This window comes from Sinocyclocheilus grahami, unplaced genomic scaffold (genome assembly GCF_001515645.1).
Source record: "Sinocyclocheilus grahami isolate Dianchi unplaced genomic scaffold, SAMN03320097.WGS_v1.1 scaffold25.1, whole genome shotgun sequence".
Taxonomy (NCBI): domain Eukaryota; kingdom Metazoa; phylum Chordata; class Actinopteri; order Cypriniformes; family Cyprinidae; genus Sinocyclocheilus; species Sinocyclocheilus grahami.
The window spans coordinates 363,746-374,559 of record NW_015505204.1 but is presented as its reverse complement, the minus strand read 5'-3'; the positions used below and the strand labels follow the sequence as shown (position 1 = coordinate 374,559).

The following is a 10,814-nucleotide window of genomic DNA, read 5'->3' as shown; positions in this document are numbered from 1 at the left end:
TGCTCCCATATCTTGAATTTTGTGATCATTTCGAAATGTATTTTAATAAACTGAATCATACAGTGAAAGAAAGCACTGTAAATGCGCACACGCACTAGTCTAGCCTACTACACTTCATCACACACTGTTTCTCTGGCATTTTCAAAGGCACGTAACATAAAATACTGTGGCTTGGCATGATACACAGTGTAATGGTCTAACGAAATCCAGTTTTAAACATCTTTTACTGTACCCATTGTATGGCCCTTATATGACCTATTTGAGCCAATGCAGATGAATGAAGTTTTCTCAGGACGAGACCGCCCTGATTGTAAAGCAAAACGTGATTGGCTATAGCGAGATCATGCTACGATTGGTCAGCGAATGTGGCTGTTATCTGATTGGCTTGAGTAGACGGTGGGTGGAGTCCACGTATTTGTGGATTGTCAGCACGTCTTGACGGAAGAAATGTTTCACAATTCACAAATGCACAGGACGCGATTCACAAATGCGTGCAGCTATCTACAAATGCACAGGACGCGATTCACAAATAAATGCCAGGCAAAGTTGTGGTTGTGACATAAATATATATTTGTGAATATGTTTTTTATTTGCAAATCTCATTTTATTTATTTGTGAATTTAATTCATGTTTGTGAAACTTTAAGATTTATTTGTGGATCTCATTCTATTTATTTGTGGATCATAATCTATTTATTTGGAATTAAGCAACAATTCTACCCCCATAGACGGTCCTTACTTGAGATCATGAGCTATAAATATCTGTTCTGTTCCAGGCGGAAAGCCTTGATAAGACATGGAAACAATGTCACATTTTTCCCAGGGTTCATTTGTGCTTGTAAACAGAAGGCAGTGTGGTAAACATCTCCTAGAGTTGTCAATATACAAACAGCATGCATTCATAGTTACTGAAGAACTGGGTTGTGGACAATTATAAACAGAATTGGCTTTTGTTATGTGAAAGTTAATATGAAATGTAATAAATATGAAATGTGAAGACAATAGGCTGACAATAACGGATGAAGTTTACCTCTTGGGGATTTAAGTAAATGATGTATGGAAATGTATGAGTAATCTAACCATCACTACAACAACTAGGAGGGGACATGGTTGTAGAAAAAAATATTTATATTAAAATGTGTCCCCCAAAAAACGTTGTGTTCGCTCAGAAAAATTTTGTAAGACTAAATATGAAATGTGAAGACAATAGGCTGACAATAACGGATGAAGTTTACCTCTTGGGGATTTAAGTAAATGATGTATGGCTGTTAAATATATAAATAAATGTGAAAATGAATAAACAAACAAATAAAACATATTATAAATATATAATATAATAAATATGTTAAATAATAAATTAAAAGTAAATAAATAAATATAACTTTTTTAAATTATGATTACCATGAAAAATCATAGAAATGAATAAAACTTTAAAATATTTATAAGATGATAGTAATTTTAGGAAATATCTATAGTGGATTTATTTATTTATTTATTTTTGCAGCTCTAAAATATTTAATAAATGTTAGGAACTGATCATTGTGAGTGCAATATAATAAAAATATCCAATAATCACTTTTTTGAGGGACTACAAAAGTTTTGTGAGTGAACGAAAAGTTTTATTAGCAAATGCAAAAGATTGAAATATAATTTTACCTATCATCTTATAAGAAAATCGTAAAATATTTAAAAGTCATGGAAATATCTATGGTGGATATATATATATTTTTTTTTTTGCAGCTTTAAAATATTTGCAGTCTCTATACTTGGAATGGAAATTCATTGTGCTGAAATTAAATGCATAAATAAATATGAGGATTTAGCTTATAGATTTATATCACACGGACACATTAGCTAAACATGTTTTGCACAAGCATATCAGGTGGTTTGATTTGTTGGTATGGTGCATATCTGACCCACAGGTGGTCTTGAGTTTCTATTGTGTTTCCTGTAGTTCCTCTGCTCAGCGGCATTCATCCCAGTAAGCTTGAGGTGACCCTGCTGGAATCATTTGGGGTGACGTTTGGTACTGAAGGAGAGTCTGTTAGTCTGGTGGCCAACATGGTGGTGGTGCCTGATCTGCCAAACCTGCCACCCGAGGCCATGTGGTACAGAGATGGTGAGATGCTGCATTTCTCATTCAGATTAGAACCATTGAAAACGTTAAACTGATACTAATACTTTGTATTTGTGTGTTTAGATACTTTGCTAATGCCATCCAGGTGGGCTGAGATGTCTATTGGTGGTGGGGTCGCCAAGCTCACTCTTCCTCACCTGAACAAGGACGATGAGGGTCTTTACACGCTTCGCATTTGGACCAAGGATGGAACTGCAGAACACAGTGCTTACCTGTTTGTTAAAGGTACAAAATAAGTGATAAATGTATGAGTAATCTAACCATCACTACAACAACTAGGAGGGGACATGGTTGTAGAAAAAAATATTTATATTAAAATGTGTCCCCCAAAAAACGTTGTGTTCGCTCAGAAAAATTTTGTAAGACAATGCAAACGTTTAGGGAGCAAATGCAAAAGTTCTGGGGATGAAAATAAAATGAGATGGGAGGAAAAATAATATTTCGATCCTTTTGCCTTTGTTCGCAAACTTTTCTGCATTCAAACTTTGCATTCCTCTGAGAAACTTCACACTCACTTTTGTGTTCCCTCATAAAACTTGTCAATTTTGTGAGCAAACCCAAACTTTCTTGTGAAAAAGTTCTGGGGATGGAAAAAATATGAGATGGAAGGAAAAATTACATTTCGATGCTTTTGCATTTCCTGGCAAATAATCATGTTTCCCTTAGAAACTTTCCTTTCGTTAGCAAAAATTTTGCGTACCCCAAGAAACTTTGCACTTACTCAAAAAAGTTTTGGGTTACCACAAGAAACCTTTGTGAGAGAAAAAGGTGATGGAAATAATATGAGATGGGAAGAAAAATTATATTTCAATGCTTATGCATTTTCTCGCAAACGTTCATGTTGCCCTGAGAAACATTTTTGAGTGTACTCAAAAAAATTTGTGAGCAAACGCTCAAGTATTGAAATATAATTTTTCCTATCATTTTTTATTTTTTTTTCCCTCTCACCTTGTCACCTTAGGGGTTCTGGAGAGGTATTACATGTAGTATAACGCAAATGGCTGCAATATAACAAAGAGTGAAAAATGTAAGGGGGTCTGAATACTTTCCGTACCCACTGTACATTAAATATACTGTATGTACTTGAATATTTATTTATTTATTTAGTCATTTAGCAGACACTTTTTTTCCAAAGCGACTTACAAATGAGGAAAACAGAAGCAATCAATTGTAGTATTAAAACAACTAAAAACAGATCCAAAACTTTATAAATACTACCTATACACATTTTAAAAATAAAGAGATTAAATAAAAATGACAAATGCATACAACAAAACTCCAAAACTTAAAACATTTAAATGAAAAACAAAAAATAAAGCCCAAAACAATTCAAAATACCAAAGAACAAAAGGTATAAGAGCACAACAATGACTCCAACATAACTCCAAGCCAAACACCAAAAAAAAAAACAACTGCATACGTGTATGTACAACCACACACACACACACACTGTACATGTACATACACATCCATAAATGCAACATATATATTATTTCATTTCCATCCAGCCTGCCGAAGCACTAAAACAACTCAAATCAAATAAAACTAAAAACCCAATAAAATACATATACAGACATAATCAATTCAGACATAATGTAAGTAAAATCAAAATAAATAACAAATACAAATAATACTAATCAAATGACAGTAGTCCATCAGTAATCCCAAAAAAACAACACTGCCAAACCTACATGCCAAAAAACAACAACCCACTTAACTGTTACACATAGCAAGAAATGGTCACAACAACCGAAACAGAAGTGAAACAAGCAATAGGAAAGAGGAGAAATAAAAAGCGATACTTATCCTTTGCCGGTGGAGTCGCACGGTAGAGTCGATGGTCTTTACACCCTTCGGTCTTCACACGAGGAGGCCTTCACGCGACGGCTGCCATGGTAAACTAAGCTTTTATTTTTTATACCCGTCTAACAAAATACTAAATTAATTCAGCTGGACACTCTTTCCTTATTTTCTCCACAACAAATGGCCAAGCGAGCGCAGACACTGACAAGATACGCGATACAGAACGAGACCTATGAGAATATGTATGTGTATTTGTTTCACAGATGCCACTCCCACAGTGGCCGGGGCCCCTGGAGCCCCCATGGATGTTGCAGTATTTGATGTCAATGCGGATTACGTCCTAGTCTCCTGGAAACCTCCAAACACCACCCATGAAGCTCCCATCACTGGATACTTTGTGGACAGGTGAACATGCACTACAAATAAAATTATACACCATAAGTGGAATTCTTAAATAATTGAAATTAAAATAGAAATAATTTAAATGTATTAAATAATTTAAATAAAAACATTTAAATAATTAATTTAAATGTAATGAATTATTTAAATAAATTTATTATTTTGATGAATAATTAGGAGTTTAATGCACACAAAAAGACATGTTAGACGTATTTTAAATGATTTTACATGCATCTTGCATCTTGCAGACGTAAGTCAGGAACTAAAGACTGGGTCCAGTGCAATGACTCCTCTGTGAAAGTGTGTAAGCTGCCCGTCCACGGCCTGACCGAGGGGGCATCCTATCACTTCAGAGTGAGGGCTGTGAACAAAGATGGCATCAGTCTGCCTTCCAGGATGTCTTCTGGAGTGACCGCTGCAGAAGTGGAGAGTGATGTGGAAGGTAGGACTACAAACTCAACAGAAAAGGGCATCTTGTGCTAAAACAGAACCAGTATAACCCACGTGATTTAAAAGAGCTGCTATAATGAACTGAAGCAAAAAGTGAGCTTACACCAGTAGCAAAAAGTAGCTTCTTTAAGCTCCAGACACCTTAACCTTCAGACACGATAAGTGTGCAGGATGCAGCGTGATGCTTTTCCTCCTTAGATGCTCAGTTATGTTTGCTCCGAATTTACAATGAGAATCTTCTCACAGGTGTGATCCAAGTGCCCTTGATACTTGTGCTGTGCATTTCACTTTCAAATTTGCAATTCATTATATGCGTTTAGTGTCACATTTGAAATACATAAAGTAAGTTGCTATAAACCAAATAACACACATATACATAAATAAACTCATATATCGTACACAGAATCTTAAAGGCATCTGTGATGATAGTCTTAAAAACAGTCTGGTGTTTAAAATGTTCAAATGGAATCACCCAAGCTGATGGGAAAATTAAGTATTATGTTTATGTATTGAAACAGTGATTAAAATCGAAGGGAAATATGACTCGACAGGAGGAACTACAATGAGGTACACTCGATTTCAGTTTTCACTGAGCCATTAATATCATCTCTCTCCATCCTTTCAATCCAACCAACTGCATGTTGTTTCTGTCAAAATACCTTACTACTTAAGTCCATTTTTCATTCATTCATTCCATCTAGTAAAACGTCAAGGGTTAAACATAAACCTTGATTTCAAACATTTCATTTACCTCTTTTTTTTTTCTTTTTTTTTTTAAACGTGACATATCCATGGACTTTTTTCATCAACTTCAAGATTTTAGGTTACAATTCAAATGAATGGAAAGTGTCCTTTTTTCCCTTCATTTTTAATTTCTTTTTTGGCTTCATTTTAAATAGTCCTGACTTGTGACAAATTCATTTTTAAAAGTAAAGATATTACATGTAATATTAATATGTAATCACCCAATTAATATGAGGTCATGTAAACTGAGAAATAGCAACATAAAAAAAGAAATGGCAACATGCTGTTTACAAGACTTCCCAAAAGTATTTAATGTCAACTGCACAGACTGGTCTGACAACAAGAGCAAAAATGAATAAATGGTAGCAATGACAATAATTTAGGTTAGATAATGTCACATATTAAATGTAAACTGGCTAATCAGGGGGGGGGGGGGAATTCTGCAGTGTGGTCTAAAATCAAAAATTTGATTTACCAGAATATGACGAACTGAATTTTTGGCTAATATTTATTTTCTTAAACAGTACTTATTGTCTTATACAGTTATTTGCCTTACAATACTAAGAATGTTCACAGAATATTCTGAGGAACGGTAAAGTAATCACTTTAATACACTGCCTTTCAGTTCCCTTTCAGTCGGTCACTCGCGACGTCACGTCGGAGGACCGACGAAATTGGGATCTCGCTTAGAGGGACCAATCTACTTCGAGTGTAAACTAAACGAGCCAATGCAAATTGGCATGCGATTATTGCATCCAGCTGCTGCTGATCACAGCGTGAGTATAAGTAGGCAGCAGGTGCAGCGCATATTCAGGTTTTCGCGGAGGAGCCGAGCCGGTGACCCGGCCACTCAGCGGTGGTACAGGAGCTGGGGCGACAGGACGTGACAGCTCCGTGCCCTCCTTCAGGGAACGAGGGTTACATACGTAACCGAGACGTTCCCTTTCAGTCGGTCACTCGCGACGTCACGTCGGAGGACCGACGAAATTGGGATCTCGCTTAGAGGGACCAATCTACTTCGAGTGTAAACTAAACGAGCCAATGCAAATTGGCATGCGATTATTGCATCCAGCTGCTGCTGATCACAGCGTGAGTATAAGTAGGCAGCAGGTGCAGCGCATATTCAGGTTTTCGCGGAGGAGCCGAGCCGGTGACCCGGCCACTCAGCGGTGGTACAGGAGCTGGGGCGACAGGACGTGACAGCTCCGTGCCCTCCTTCAGGGAACGAGGGTTACATACGTAACCGAGACGTTCCCTTTCAGTCGGTCACTCGCGACGTCACGTCGGAGGACCGACGAAATTGGGATCTCGCTTAGAGGGACCAATCTACTTCGAGTGTAAACTAAACGAGCCAATGCAAATTGGCATGCGATTATTGCATCCAGCTGCTGCTGATCACAGCGTGAGTATAAGTAGGCAGCAGGTGCAGCGCATATTCAGGTTTTCGCGGAGGAGCCGAGCCGGTGACCCGGCCACTCAGCGGTGGTACAGGAGCTGGGGCGACAGGACGTGACAGCTCCGTGCCCTCCTTCAGGGAACGAGGGTTACATACGTAACCGAGACGTTCCCTTTCAGTCGGTCACTCGCGACGTCACGTCGGAGGACCGACGAAATTGGGATCTCGCTTAGAGGGACCAATCTACTTCGAGTGTAAACTAAACGAGCCAATGCAAATTGGCATGCGATTATTGCATCCAGCTGCTGCTGATCACAGCGTGAGTATAAGTAGGCAGCAGGTGCAGCGCATATTCAGGTTTTCGCGGAGGAGCCGAGCCGGTGACCCGGCCACTCAGCGGTGGTACAGGAGCTGGGGCGACAGGACGTGACAGCTCCGTGCCCTCCTTCAGGGAACGAGGGTTACATACGTAACCGAGACGTTCCCTTTCAGTCGGTCACTCGCGACGTCACGTCGGAGGACCGACGAAATTGGGATCTCGCTTAGAGGGACCAATCTACTTCGAGTGTAAACTAAACGAGCCAATGCAAATTGGCATGCGATTATTGCATCCAGCTGCTGCTGATCACAGCGTGAGTATAAGTAGGCAGCAGGTGCAGCGCATATTCAGGTTTTCGCGGAGGAGCCGAGCCGGTGACCCGGCCACTCAGCGGTGGTACAGGAGCTGGGGCGACAGGACGTGACAGCTCCGTGCCCTCCTTCAGGGAACGAGGGTTACATACGTAACCGAGACGTTCCCTTTCAGTCGGTCACTCGCGACGTCACGTCGGAGGACCGACGAAATTGGGATCTCGCTTAGAGGGACCAATCTACTTCGAGTGTAAACTAAACGAGCCAATGCAAATTGGCATGCGATTATTGCATCCAGCTGCTGCTGATCACAGCGTGAGTATAAGTAGGCAGCAGGTGCAGCGCATATTCAGGTTTTCGCGGAGGAGCCGAGCCGGTGACCCGGCCACTCAGCGGTGGTACAGGAGCTGGGGCGACAGGACGTGACAGCTCCGTGCCCTCCTTCAGGGAACGAGGGTTACATACGTAACCGAGACGTTCCCTTTCAGTCGGTCACTCGCGACGTCACGTCGGAGGACCGACGAAATTGGGATCTCGCTTAGAGGGACCAATCTACTTCGAGTGTAAACTAAACGAGCCAATGCAAATTGGCATGCGATTATTGCATCCAGCTGCTGCTGATCACAGCGTGAGTATAAGTAGGCAGCAGGTGCAGCGCATATTCAGGTTTTCGCGGAGGAGCCGAGCCGGTGACCCGGCCACTCAGCGGTGGTACAGGAGCTGGGGCGACAGGACGTGACAGCTCCGTGCCCTCCTTCAGGGAACGAGGGTTACATACGTAACCGAGACGTTCCCTTTCAGTCGGTCACTCGCGACGTCACGTCGGAGGACCGACGAAATTGGGATCTCGCTTAGAGGGACCAATCTACTTCGAGTGTAAACTAAACGAGCCAATGCAAATTGGCATGCGATTATTGCATCCAGCTGCTGCTGATCACAGCGTGAGTATAAGTAGGCAGCAGGTGCAGCGCATATTCAGGTTTTCGCGGAGGAGCCGAGCCGGTGACCCGGCCACTCAGCGGTGGTACAGGAGCTGGGGCGACAGGACGTGACAGCTCCGTGCCCTCCTTCAGGGAACGAGGGTTACATACGTAACCGAGACGTTCCCTTTCAGTCGGTCACTCGCGACGTCACGTCGGAGGACCGACGAAATTGGGATCTCGCTTAGAGGGACCAATCTACTTCGAGTGTAAACTAAACGAGCCAATGCAAATTGGCATGCGATTATTGCATCCAGCTGCTGCTGATCACAGCGTGAGTATAAGTAGGCAGCAGGTGCAGCGCATATTCAGGTTTTCGCGGAGGAGCCGAGCCGGTGACCCGGCCACTCAGCGGTGGTACAGGAGCTGGGGCGACAGGACGTGACAGCTCCGTGCCCTCCTTCAGGGAACGAGGGTTACATACGTAACCGAGACGTTCCCTTTCAGTCGGTCACTCGCGACGTCACGTCGGAGGACCGACGAAATTGGGATCTCGCTTAGAGGGACCAATCTACTTCGAGTGTAAACTAAACGAGCCAATGCAAATTGGCATGCGATTATTGCATCCAGCTGCTGCTGATCACAGCGTGAGTATAAGTAGGCAGCAGGTGCAGCGCATATTCAGGTTTTCGCGGAGGAGCCGAGCCGGTGACCCGGCCACTCAGCGGTGGTACAGGAGCTGGGGCGACAGGACGTGACAGCTCCGTGCCCTCCTTCAGGGAACGAGGGTTACATACGTAACCGAGACGTTCCCTTTCAGTCGGTCACTCGCGACGTCACGTCGGAGGACCGACGAAATTGGGATCTCGCTTAGAGGGACCAATCTACTTCGAGTGTAAACTAAACGAGCCAATGCAAATTGGCATGCGATTATTGCATCCAGCTGCTGCTGATCACAGCGTGAGTATAAGTAGGCAGCAGGTGCAGCGCATATTCAGGTTTTCGCGGAGGAGCCGAGCCGGTGACCCGGCCACTCAGCGGTGGTACAGGAGCTGGGGCGACAGGACGTGACAGCTCCGTGCCCTCCTTCAGGGAACGAGGGTTACATACGTAACCGAGACGTTCTTTCTCTACAGTAGCTTTATTTGACAGGTCCTTTTTTTCCCAAAAATTCATGTTGTCTCAATACATTAGAACTAAGTTACTAACACACTGCAAATAAGAGTTTATATGTAGATGTTATGTTAAAAGTATTATTTTGTATAAATAAACATCTGATTTATTCCTGTTTAGTGTATGTAACAATACCAGATCCACCCACCAATGTGCATGCTACAGAAATAAACAAAACATACATTGTTCTGAGCTGGACACCACCTAGCCCTCGAGGACAGGCACCTGTGTGGTACCTCAATGAGAAGGTGTGTGTGCACTTTTTTTATCTGTAAAAAATATACAATTTGTTCTTATATAAGGCTAAAAATCGAATAAATAATGTACATTTCTTAATCACAAAAGTTTTAAGAATAAACAATGTTAGATTTAAAACAGTCAATAGTCAAGAAAAAAACGTATTTGTGACCCTGGACCACAAAAGCAGTCTTAAGTCGCTGGGGTATATTTGTAGAAATATCCAAAAATACATTGATCAAAATTATTGATTTTTCTTTTATGCCAAAAATCATTAGGACATTAAGTAAAGATCATGTTCCATGAAGATATTTTGTAAATTTCCTACTGTAAATATTTAAAAACTTCATTTTTGATTAGTAATATGCGTAGCTAAGAACTTCATTTGGATAACTTTAAAGGCAATTTTCTCAATATTTTGATTTTTTTTGCACCCTCAGATTCCAGATTTTCAAATAGTTGTATCTCGGCCAAATATTGTACTATCCTAACAAACCATCAATGGAAAGCTTATCTATTCAGTTTTCAGATGATGTATAAATCTCAATTTCAAAAAATTTACCCTTATGATTGGTTATGGGGTCCAGGGTCACATTTATACATAAAAATGCAATAACAATTTTAATGTAATACACTATTAAAATAATGTAATTTTACAGTACTAGTCATTATATTTTGTAAATAGGTTTCTCCTATTTTCTCCCATAATTCCTGGGTTTTTAAGGGGAAACTCTCCTCATAATGGCCATCTGACGAAGTGACGAACGAAGTGAAGTGAAGTGACGTGACATGTGGCCAAGTATGGTGACCATTTGGAATTACTTGAAATTAGTGCTCTGCATTTATTAACCCATCCAAAGTGCACCTGAACACACACACACACCGTGAACACATACCCGGAGCAGTGGGCAGCCATTTTTTGCTGC

The 10,814-nt window shown here is 41.2% G+C and overlaps 1 pseudogene; it reads left to right on the top strand.

Moving 5' to 3' along the window:
* Positions 1-10,814, top strand: part of LOC107564846 (myomesin-2-like) — a 29,810-nt pseudogene that overhangs the window by 9,208 nt on the left and 9,788 nt on the right.